Genomic DNA, 11630 nt, shown 5'->3' with positions numbered 1-11630 from the left:
CACCGAAATCACATAAACATATGTTCGAAACCAATCAAAGTAAAATGTATCTCTGAAACATCAGAGTAAATCAAAATAGATAATGCGGAAATAATCTTCAGGGGATGCAGTGCTATCAAATCGGGCCCTTCCTTTTGAACTAAAAGTACCTGAAAACATTTAAAACATAAACCTTAAGCACAAAATTTAGCGAGTTCCTCAAAATACCACATATCATACATACATTTTTCATAGGCTACCCCCATGGTTTTTCCCTGAAATGTCATGGGCTACCCCATGGTATTACATCCAAGTGTCATGGGCTACCCCAATCGCCTTTCCTTGCAATGCCGAGATCCAAATACCGGTCTTACATACAAGTGTCATGGGCTATCCCCATGGTATTTCATACAATTGTCATGGGCTACTCATATGGTCTTTCATGCAAGTATCACAAAGACAACTAGCATCCTACATAGTATAGCGAAAAAACTCATCTCGCAACACAATTTACAGCTAATGAGCTCTCACGGTCATAAAGCAGGTGCTAGACACCTCCTACAAAACCATAATCAGTCGCGATAATAAACAACTACCATGTCATGGTAAGCATCTCGCCATACCGTGACAGAGTCCATGCAAGTCAGTCGCGGAGCCTTCATTTGCCACGCCGTGGCACCAAGCTTGCCATGTCGTAGCTAATGCACTTGGATAGGTTAATGCATTAAGCTCTTGATCTATAATGCCTTCAGCTTAAACTTTCCAAAGGGATTCTTGAGGCTCTAAAGGCTCATAAAAATCTAAATTTATAGACATGCATGTCTTCCCCCAAACTAGGTCAAAAGATGAAAAAAGTGACATAAAACCCATGCATGGCTTAGAAACTCAGCCAACATCTAGATCCAGAAGATATGATGCATTTGAGACTGTGATGATCCATAAAGTTGCCAACTTTATGCTTTTCAACCATACAAAAATACAATCATTAACTAAAACATGCCAAAGCGCCTAGATCTATAAGAAAAAACTCAACAAGATTAGAGTTTGGTACCTTACAAATGGTCCAGAAAACACACAAAAGGCATGGAGATGGATTGTTTGCTTGCTACTAACACTAAGGGTGTGTTTGGTTGGGTGGAATGGAATGAGAAAGGAATGAAATGAACTAAGTAATGGAATGGACGAGGTAATGAAATGATTCATTACCATTCCATCGTCATGTTTGGTTACTCTGATGGAATGTGTAACACCCTGTTTATTTATCAGATAAATAAATAAATAATTACATTTCAAAGGTTGATCTTGAGGAGCTAATAGTCACACTTTAAGAGATTGGGGGTTAAAAGTGTAAAATCCAGACTTAATTTGTAAGTATTAATGAAGGCAGGGACTAAATGGTAACTTTTGGGACTTATTATGAAGGGTTTTGGAGAGTTATGGGTTGTTGGGTAAATTCTGGATTGGAGTTGTAAAGAATTTCTGAAATTAGGGTAGATATGGTAAATTCGAGAGTTTATTTGGAAAGAATAATAGAGAGAGGGACCATTTCTGCGATTATGGGAAAGAGTATAAAAGATCCGGGTATATAACCCTAATACCCCCGATTATCAAACCCTAACCTAGGGAAGGATGCAGCCGCCGCTACCACCCTTATGCCTCCCATCGTCGGCGCTGCCACCCATTCCGATCAGCCAGCGGTCGCTAAGCGGGCACCAAGCCTCCACCATTCTCATTCTTATCCTCCTTCTTCGACCGCCGCTGTAGGCGCCGCCGTAGTGCTGCTGCTCCACCTGCTGCCGCGTCGACGAGCATGGTCTCTCCGCCGCCTGATGCCGCTGTAATGCCGTGAGCGGTTGGGAAACCCCACCGAGACCAAACGTGGGCCATGAACGAAGAAGAAGATTAGGCTGTGGGTGACCAGAACCTTCGGTTAGGCCAACCTCATCTCGCATCTCCGCCCTCTCAAGGTGTTCGACATTGTACAGGTCGCTGCTGCCACCGGAAGTGGCCCTTGGTCGCGGTTTCATTTTGTCTAGCCGTCGAGTCATTAGTCGGAAGCCATGGTCTCGAGGTATGTTTGGATGGGTGTTGGTGTTGAATCCAAGACGTATGGTGCGTGGGTTGCTGGCTGGAAATCGAAGGGAAGAACCACTATGGCCGCCAGCCATGGTGGCTGCCGCCACTAGCCACCACCGGCCACCATTAGGTGGTTGTGTGTGTGTGTTTACTTTGCTTAGTGTAGTGTGTGCGTTTATTTTTTTTAGTATTTTCTTTGTAAATTGTAAAATGGAATAATGAAAGGAAATTCCACCACCTTAGGGTGGTGGCTGCCGCCACCGGCCGACGTGTCGGGTGGCGGTGTGCTTGTCTCATTGAGCTTGGCCGCCGTGTCGGGTGGCGGTGTACTTGCCTCATTGAGCTTGATTCGTTTGGGGGCTTGAAAGCCTAATGGGCCTTGTAAGTCCTAATGGACCCAATGAAGCTTAATGAACCTAAAAGCCTAAACTTGTGACTAATGGGCTTAATGATATTCTAGTGGTCCTAATAGGTCCAATAAAGCCTTAATTGAACTAAAAGCCTGACAAATTGATAAATGGGCTAGTATTTGTGTTGGAAAACCCTAATGCCAATAAAACCCTAACTTTGAGAATTTATTGGGACACACATGGGAATTATTTAATAGCTTGAAATATTAAATGATAATCATTGGTAAAGATTAATCTAAACAATATTGGACTTAGTGGATTAAGTCCTTAATGGGTTAATTAGGAAACTTAACCATAATCATCATGTTATGTGAAACCTTAATTTCAATTGGGTCTTAAGTTAGGCTTTTTTATTGGGCCTAGATGATTGGGATAATAATGGGCCATCCAAGAGCAAGCAATTGAACTAGAATAATTTAATGGGCCTAGAGTAAGGCCCATGTAAGGGAGTTGGGTCTAATTTGGAAAATTGGGTCATAAATGGGCTATAGTTTGGGCCTTAGTGATTATATGATGTTGGGCCTTAGAATAAGACCATGTTTAAGTTTGGGCCCAGAATGGAAGGTTGGGCCATATGTTGGGCTTTGATTCCTAATTGACTTTGGGCCTATGGTTTATGCCTTGGGTTTAAATAAAGCCAAGCCTTGGGGTAATGTAGTAATTATCCAAAGTAGGTACTTATGATTGTGTAGTGGGACCCAATTATTAATTGGGTGATGTTTTGATATCGATAGATCGGGAATCTGTCATCTAGCAGTTGGAGTTGAGTCTGTAGGACTTCAACAGTGTGTGATTGAGTCTGTGGGACTTTAGCAGTGTCAGGTGAGTTTTCTCACTATATTTTACCAGGAATGGTAACTAGGTGTGATCGGAAGGTCTTATGTGTATGAATGAGTTATGAGACTTTATGTGATATGTGACTGGAAGGTCTTATATATTTGTATGAGCTATGTGACTTATGTGATATGTGACCGGAAGGTCTTATATATTTGTATAAGCTATGCGACTTATGTGATATGTAAGTGTTGTATGATTTGGGACCGGAGGGTCGACAAAGTTATGGCCGGAAGGTAATCAGAGTTGAGGTCGGAAGGCAAGTCATGGTAGGGCCGGAAGGTCTACCAGAGATATATGACCGGAAGGTCCCACTAAGACACATTGACTGGAAGGTCTTACAGAGCTATAGCCTCGAGTGGCTGATATATATATGTGGTATTTTGAGAAACTCACTAAGTATGCGTGCTTACCGTGTTATGTGTTATGTGTTTCAGGTACATTGTTTCAAAGAAAAGGAGCCGGCTTGGTTGCAGCGCATCACACTATGTTTTCTGCACACTGGAGTCTTAGGATTACATTCTGATATGGTTTTATGATACTATGTTTTGATTATTGACCCTTTGGTTTGACATGGGATATTATTATGAAAGTTTTTATATTGATCGGTTTTATGCAATAACTTAATTTAAATGAAATTTTTGGCCTTAAGTTTTTGGATGTTACAGAATGGAATGTGTCATTCATTCATGTTGTTTGCTATGTACAAAAAAGATAAAAGACTGGAATGAAAATAATTTACAATGACAAAAATACCCTTCTAACATAAAGATCACATAATTCAATAAATTCAACATTATCTAGTCAAAAAATTTAGTTTCTATAACTAATAACAAAAACTATTACATAAACATAAATGGTTTACAAAAATATAAAGTTTTATTCATAATAAAAAACTTTGTCATAAAAACATATCAAGGTCAAACCAACATTAACAAAAAAATGATCATAATGTTCACAACTTTAAAAAATTTGCAATATTATAAAAAAATCATATAAATAACGTCAAACATCATCTTCAAGCAAATCCTTTACCCATCCAAATTTGTGTTCGTCCTCAACCATAAAGAAGATTACCATAAACTCATCACTCTTTGAAAGCATACGCACGACCTTGTTACAGTCACAAACAGTTACCAACAACTTTTTTCATCTTAGAATACAGTTTTTTACGTAGCTCTTCTCTATCTCTCTCGATTCCAAAAACTGCATCGAATGTACTAGTTGCATTATCAATCTTTAAACCAATTATATCTGCTGAATCTTTCAAGTTGTTCATCAAAGGATCCAAACTATTTCTTCTTTTTCTCTTTCGTTGTGCACTTGAATCTTCTTTAGAAGGAGCTTACGTAGGACTATTCACTGGAGCACCAACATCTATATCCTCTAATCCGTCTCCAGTTCCTTGCATGAAATTGTCAGACTCTTGTTGTTCGTTATTTTTCTCAGATATAACATCCGCTACTGTTTGAGCATCTCTTCCATTAGCACGATCATTTCCAAATATAAGACATAGGTCCCTGTAACGAGGAAATTTTTTGCCTCTCCATTTTGCTGCATTCATCCAAAAATAAACAAATAATAAATTATGCTAAAAAGTACTTAAAAATAACATTAGAGCATTCAGTTAAAATCATCACATGTGTGTATGCTTGCCAAACAGATTAAGGATCTTAAAGCATTTTATTTTCATAATCTCATCCAAAACCACTTGTGTTGTTCCATGACATCATATCATGCACAGCAGACCAATCGCTCCTTAAAGTTTTAATACGTGATTCGATATGTGGCTTTGCTTTTATTCCCGAGTTGGGAAGTGAGACTTCAAGTCGGGTTTTCACAGCACCGAAAAACCCATGCTTAAAACCATTGTGTGATTTAAAGTGAGAACCCAAATTAAGTATATCAACCATAGCTTCAACAAGTTTCTCGTCTTCTATCTCATTCCACTTCCTTTTATTTTTTCCTGGACCCCTATCTCCATGAACTTGTGACTCCATACCTTGACAAGCAACGCCAATGATATATAATTAATTACAAAAACATTTATTAAATATATAACAAGTCACTAGAAAACACGACATAAATGAAAACATAATATTACTAAAATTTCATAAAAATGTATCACAATTTAGTTAATACAAAAATGATAGATCAGTTACGCCTAGATCTCCAAGAATTAAACATTGAGTTAGCCAAGTTTTCTCTAAAAATTGTCCACTCATTAGATGTTCCAATTGTTGTTATGTGCTCGACTTGTGATCCAAGGTTTGCATCATCCTCATCGTTGTTCGTGTCAATAATATCATCATCATCAAGTGGATCATATGGCAATTCCTTTCGTATAAAGTTATGTAGAAGGCAACACGCAAGGATAATTTTATTTTGTGTCCGAATGGGATAGAATGATGGACTTCTAAGTATAGCCCATCGCTTTTTTAATACCCCAAAGCAACATTCTATAACGTTCCTTGCCGCCGAGTGCTTCATGTTAAAATATTCCTCAGCCTTTTTTGGTCAATGACCATTCCAACAAGTATTGAGATGATATCTTTGACCCTGAATGGTGCGAGGAATCCTTATCCATTCGTGTACCCGACATCAACAAGATAATAGTTACCTTTACTAACTTGTAACCCATTTTCTCGAAGCATTGCATTACGTAGTATTCTACCATCCACAACAGATCCTTCCCATCCTGGTAATACATAAATGAATTGCATATCAGGAGTACAAGCAACAAGTACATTCGTTGTTATTTTGCCTTTTCGATTTCTGTATCTAGGTTTGTCTGCCTTTGCTACATGTACACTTATGTGTGTCCCATCTATTGCTCCTAAACATCCCTATAACCACAATTAAATGTGTTTGAGAATTAGAATGCTAACCAAGAATAATCTATATATACTCGAGTCTAGCAAATCACATACCTTAAACCATTTCCATCTTTCATCGGTTGAAGTTTCTGGTATAGGCTCGGGTTTCTTAATGTAACGCCCATAAAAATCATGCCAAATTTTAAACTTCTTAAAACATTTCAAAACCAATAATTATTACAAACTTGTTTTCAAAATAGTTTAGTGTCAGAGTATCCCAGAATCAAATCATGAAACATAAGGTGGTGTACGATCATGCCTTTTCCTTCCCGCGATCATCAGAAGTACCTGAAACAATAATTGATAAACGTAAGCTCGAAGGCTTAGTGATTTACCCCCAAAATACCAACGCCATACAGATATAACCATATCATTTAAACAACAACATACATAATGAGCCTTTAGCCTGACTAGACCACCTCTCAGGCCTTCAACCTATCTGGACCGCTCTCCGAGCCTTCGACATGTCTGGACTGCCTCGCAGGGCCTACAACCTATCCAGACCGCTCGTCGGGCCTTCATCCTGACTAGTATACCCTAACCGGTTCTGCAGTCTATCCGGTCCACCCTGGGTATCTTGGCCTAAAGCACAAAGCAAGACCTGCCTCAACCCAATCCTCCAAACCAACAAACATATGCACATGTATATCATACACTAGCTAGCATGTACAGATAGTCATACAGATCTAATATATCACTACCATGGCAACCATCCTATAACCAGGATACGGATCTAACCGATCACTAACATGGCAACCATCCTATACCCAGGATACTGATCTAACAGATCACTAACATGGCAACCATCCTATAACCAGGATAGAAATCATAAAAAATATCATGCAATAAACCCGAATACAAATACGAAAAGGGCCAACGTTGGTGCCTTAGTCCCTGTTAATATAGTGATGAGAACTCACCTCACAAGTAGTGCTGAACTGGACTAAAAGTCTCTGATCGTTGTCTCACCGAAAATCCTGAACTATCCAAAATAATAATTACTAAGTCAACACATAGGATATCAATCTTGACTAAGGGTCTACATAGTCCATTTTGCCTTTTCTCTAATTTGGGCCAAGGTCCAATTATCAAATCCACTGTTCAGAAGTCCATATACTTAAAGCCCATTATTGGCCCAATTTTCCTAATTGGGCCCTAACTCCCAATTCGGGCTTCATATTAAGATCTACTACCATTACATGCCTAAAACACATTTATTCAGAAAGCCCAACAAGGCTCATGTCGAACTAGTCCAAAAAGGAGCCCAATCCCGAAGCCCAAATCGTCAAAAGCCCAACAGAGGGCGTACGCGGGAGGTACTCCTCTGGTACACTGGGCGTACATCCGTTTTGCGTTGACCACCATCTGGGTGGTTGACTCAGTACGTTGGGCGTATAGAAATTACGCGGGGCGTACACAAGGTCTCACCAAAACCCTAATAAGTGTTTAATGGCCTAAACACTTAAGCCCAAACTCCAGATCCTTCGACCAAATGTGCCTTAGAACCATAAAGTCTTGAACTTAAAGATTTTGGATGTCCAAAAAGTTCTTAATACATGGTCTTAATCCACTAAGACCTTCCTACTACATGCATGTGACACTTTCAGCCACTAGGACATCATTTTTATCATTTAGGACACTCTCTAGGATCTGAAAGGACAATTTATTTCGTTCAAATCATAACATGCACCAACTTGGGACTTTTGGGACAAGAAATGGTTCCATAAAGTTAGCATGGAAAGATCTACATCATACAAGCATAAAGTTTGAAGCTTTTTTACCACCTGGAGCTTCTAGAGTACAAAGAAACCTCATATCTACAAGCTTGTCTTCCTTCCCCAACTTCTTGATGTAACACCTTCTTATCCAACTACTCAAAATACCCACTTTTAGCTCATACACTCAAGAAAAGGGTCAGGGTTTGGGGGAAATGGCTCAAAGTTATGGAGGCTGAGAAGATGGAGGGTTTTGAGCTCATACGGATATTTATATATCACTCAAACCCTAAATACTAGGGTTTCCATCTGACGCGAGTACGCTTAGCATACACAAATGTACGCCCAACGTACTAGAGTGCGCCTAGTACGCTTAGCATACTAGTCTTGTTCTCAAAGTTGCAACTTTAGCCCTTAGGCTCCTCATGGCTCGACTCTTCTAACCCCAATGACTACAAATGACAAAATAATAATAGAATAGAGGATTCGGAAATACTTGCAAAATCTCGGGATGTTACACTTAAACAATTCTTTTTCCAATCGAATAACAACATTGACTACATTATTGAAATGTTTATTAGTTGCCTCTCCTGATCTATGAAATTGAAACTTTGACACACGATTTTTCACGTGGTGGGCCAAAATATACAAAAATATCGCTACTTGTTCGTCAATTTGGAGATACCTATAGGCCTTTAACTTGCCATCAATCTCAACCATACGACACAAAATAACAAACGTAGCCCTATTCATTCTTAATTGTTGTATACAAGTCACATCACTTTCGTATAATAATCTTTTCATATACTCTTTTCTCTCTGGGTGTAACATCTTGTAGCGAGGTCTAGTTGGACACATAAATATATGTATGGCAATAATAGTACTCGCTAGTTGAAAATACCAATTTAATAAACTGATTATCTCAATCCACAATGTACTAATGCAACAAGTTTCTTTGTTCTTTTCTGTCTATTCATTTTAAGGTGAGCCATAATTGCAATAGTACTAAATTATGGTAACATAATGAAATACTGAAAGCATATAAAATTTATTAAAGTGGGATATGTAAATGAATTATGCTAAAACAATCACATGTGTCATGCTTATCATGATGGTTTGATGTCATTTATTTTGCTAAAGAAATTAGGAAAAATGCAGATGTGACATGAGAGTTATTTGTTAATCAAGTGTACAAACAAAAGATTTTGTTGCGGACAGGGCCGGAACACCACCATTAGAGCTAGGGGCCGAAACCAAAATTCTAAAACAAAACCATATAAACACATTTATTATGGTTCAAAGTTATAACACATAAAAGAATCTAAAAAAGACAACTAATGAGACATATTCTTGCATGGTTAATCAAAGTGGAACTCGTTACTAATTTTATTGTTTAACCGTGTTTTAAAAAAAAAACCATATAAATACGCCGATATTGGTTTTGTATTTTTGACATTTTATCCTTTATAGCTTAAAATATACATACATTATTTGTATATGAAAATTTTATAGGTGTTAATGAAATTATTTCAATTTTAATAATATAAACCTACATGTAAAATTCTAATTAGAGTATGTGGATGTGAATCAAAATCCACATACTCTAATTATTTCAATTTTAATAATATAAACCTCTTGGTTGTAGAGGGGCTGGGAAAGAAAGGGGACATAAAGTCATTTTTTTTATAGGTTGGTGTTAAGATCTTTGTTACTCCTTTAGCTAATTCAAGTTAATCAAAATCCTAGTTGTCAGGAATTGGTGCATAAATTGTTGTTAAGAGTTTGTTGATGTTAAGAATTGGTGTGTAGATTGTTGTTAAAGGATTTCAAATGAGCATAAAAGTGACTGCAGATGCTTTATCACACCAAGTCATGAGCACTTTTAAAAGGACTACTTAAAGGATTTAAAAATAGACTACTAAAAGGATTTAAAAATTGGATGTTCATTTTAACATCAGCCCCTACTCAAATTCTAATGCCCTGATCAAAATCCAAACTTGCAATCCTATCATTGTTTCATTTACGTATGCATGTTCATGTCAAACATATAACATCATTTTTTTTGAACAGCCGAATAACATCAATTTTGATATGTAAAAACATATCACAGTAGCTTCAAAAAGATAGATAACAAGAACACAAATAGAAAATTGAATACATAATAATTTCAAGAACACAAACAAGTGAACAACCTTATCAGATGAATGCTAATAACAGAGAATACAACAAACCAAAAAAAAAAAAGCTAACCTCGAAATTCTTGGAGCCGTGATGAAATATACTTGAAATTGTCTTGAAGCTTTGGTGGTCGATCATGTAATGATTCATAGAAAACAATTTTATAATGATTTCGTTGGAAATTAGTCAACGTTTGTGAGGGAAAACGTTGCGATTATGATATCCAAATGCAAAATCGATATCTTTTCCTCAATCAGTTGAAGATGCAATGTTGATTTTTAGTGATATCGTGCCTACGCTTCCGATTTGAGAGGCTGATAGAGGGGCAATTTCGGAAGATACAATTATAAGGAGGGAATGGAATGAAAAAAAACGGGGTTACCCCATGGAATGAAAATCCCGTGTTTTAGGGGAATGGGATTGCTTCAAGAATAGGGCTTTCCTTTCCTTATACGTACTAAACGTGTTTTTTTCATTACCCCTGAATATCCCATTTCATTCCTCCTTTTATTCTTGCCTACCAAACACCCCCTAAAGCTCGTTCTTCTTCCATCAAAGATCACAAAAGGCACCAAAGTGAGCTCAAATCATGAAATACGTACTAAACATGTTTTTTTCATTACCCCTGAATATCCCATTTCATTCCTCCTTTTATTCTTGCCTACCAAACACCCCCTAAGCTCGTTCTTCTTCTATCAAAGATCACAAAAGGCACCAAAGTGAGCTCAAATCATGAAAAGGAAGCTAGGGTTTAGATTTTTGAGTTTAGAGTGTGATGGAGGCTAAGAAGGGAAAAAACTCTAGCTATCACTTACTTGAAATAGGGCTTAAGACCCGAAAATTTAGGGTTTGTCATAAAATAGCCACCATGATGTGGCCATTACACGACCACACCGTGGGGATCAAAGAATCTGCACATTCATTTAAATGAGGTCATGTCGTGGCAGTCCATCAGTCACGATGTGGTTAGTAAGATCCAAAGACTTGAAAGAAATATTTCATACTTGAAAATCGGGCGTTACAGCAAAACAAGGATCTTGGAGGTTACCTTGTGAAACACCATATTAGACTTATAGGTCTATAATTCGAGAGTGACAAACAATCTTGGATTTTTGGAATAAGCAATATAAATGATGAGCTACACCCCTATCAGATTTGAGTCATAGATTTGAAGTGCTTTACAGCCTTGGTGAAGTCAACTTCCAAGATGTTCCAAAACCCTTTCAAGAATTTGAATGTAAACCTTTAGAGTTCCGAAGCTTTTTCACTTGCACAACTCCATATAGTGTTTTTATTTTATTTTATAGGAAGTGATTTCAGATTTAAAGAATTCACAACCAATCTCATTAACTTTTTTGAATAAATTAGGACATCATCTTTAAACTTCATGGAAAAGAAATTGAAAATTTCCCCTTTAATAAAATCAACTTCCATGTTCCATGATCCATTAATCGTCAACCCGTTGATCAATCTACCTTCTTATTTACATAATTTTAGGGATGTCTCATGTTATAAGTTAGAGAAGTCTTGCTAGCTTTTTTAATATTCAAAATGTGTTAAAC

General features: G+C 37.5%; 2 long non-coding RNA genes and 1 pseudogene across 2 annotated transcripts; 1 reads left to right on the top strand and 2 right to left on the bottom strand.

Annotated features, from left to right (window-relative positions):
* The first annotated feature begins 1474 nt into the window (after window positions 1-1474).
* LOC122195732 (uncharacterized) lies at window positions 1475-3937 on the top strand. Its single transcript, XR_006186387.2, has 2 exons — window positions 1475-2050; window positions 3737-3937. It is a non-coding gene; the product is annotated as an uncharacterized LOC122195732 (long non-coding RNA).
* Window positions 3938-4304: 367 nt separating this feature from the next.
* On the bottom strand, window positions 4305-5299 carry LOC111919639 (uncharacterized protein At2g29880-like; annotated as a pseudogene).
* An 87-nt stretch (window positions 5300-5386) lies between these two features.
* Window positions 5387-11326, bottom strand: LOC128127656 (uncharacterized). Its single transcript, XR_008225541.1, has 3 exons — window positions 10141-11326; window positions 6230-6463; window positions 5387-6145 (listed from the first exon to the last, which is right to left on the bottom strand). It is a non-coding gene; the product is annotated as an uncharacterized LOC128127656 (long non-coding RNA).
* Between the last annotated feature and the right edge of the window lie 304 nt (window positions 11327-11630).

The sequence above is a fragment of the Lactuca sativa genome, chromosome 8, assembly GCF_002870075.4.
Source record: "Lactuca sativa cultivar Salinas chromosome 8, Lsat_Salinas_v11, whole genome shotgun sequence".
Classification (NCBI taxonomy): Eukaryota; Viridiplantae; Streptophyta; class Magnoliopsida; order Asterales; family Asteraceae; genus Lactuca; species Lactuca sativa.
Note: the sequence above shows the minus strand (reverse complement) of the source record. Positions and strands in the feature narration are given on the sequence as shown.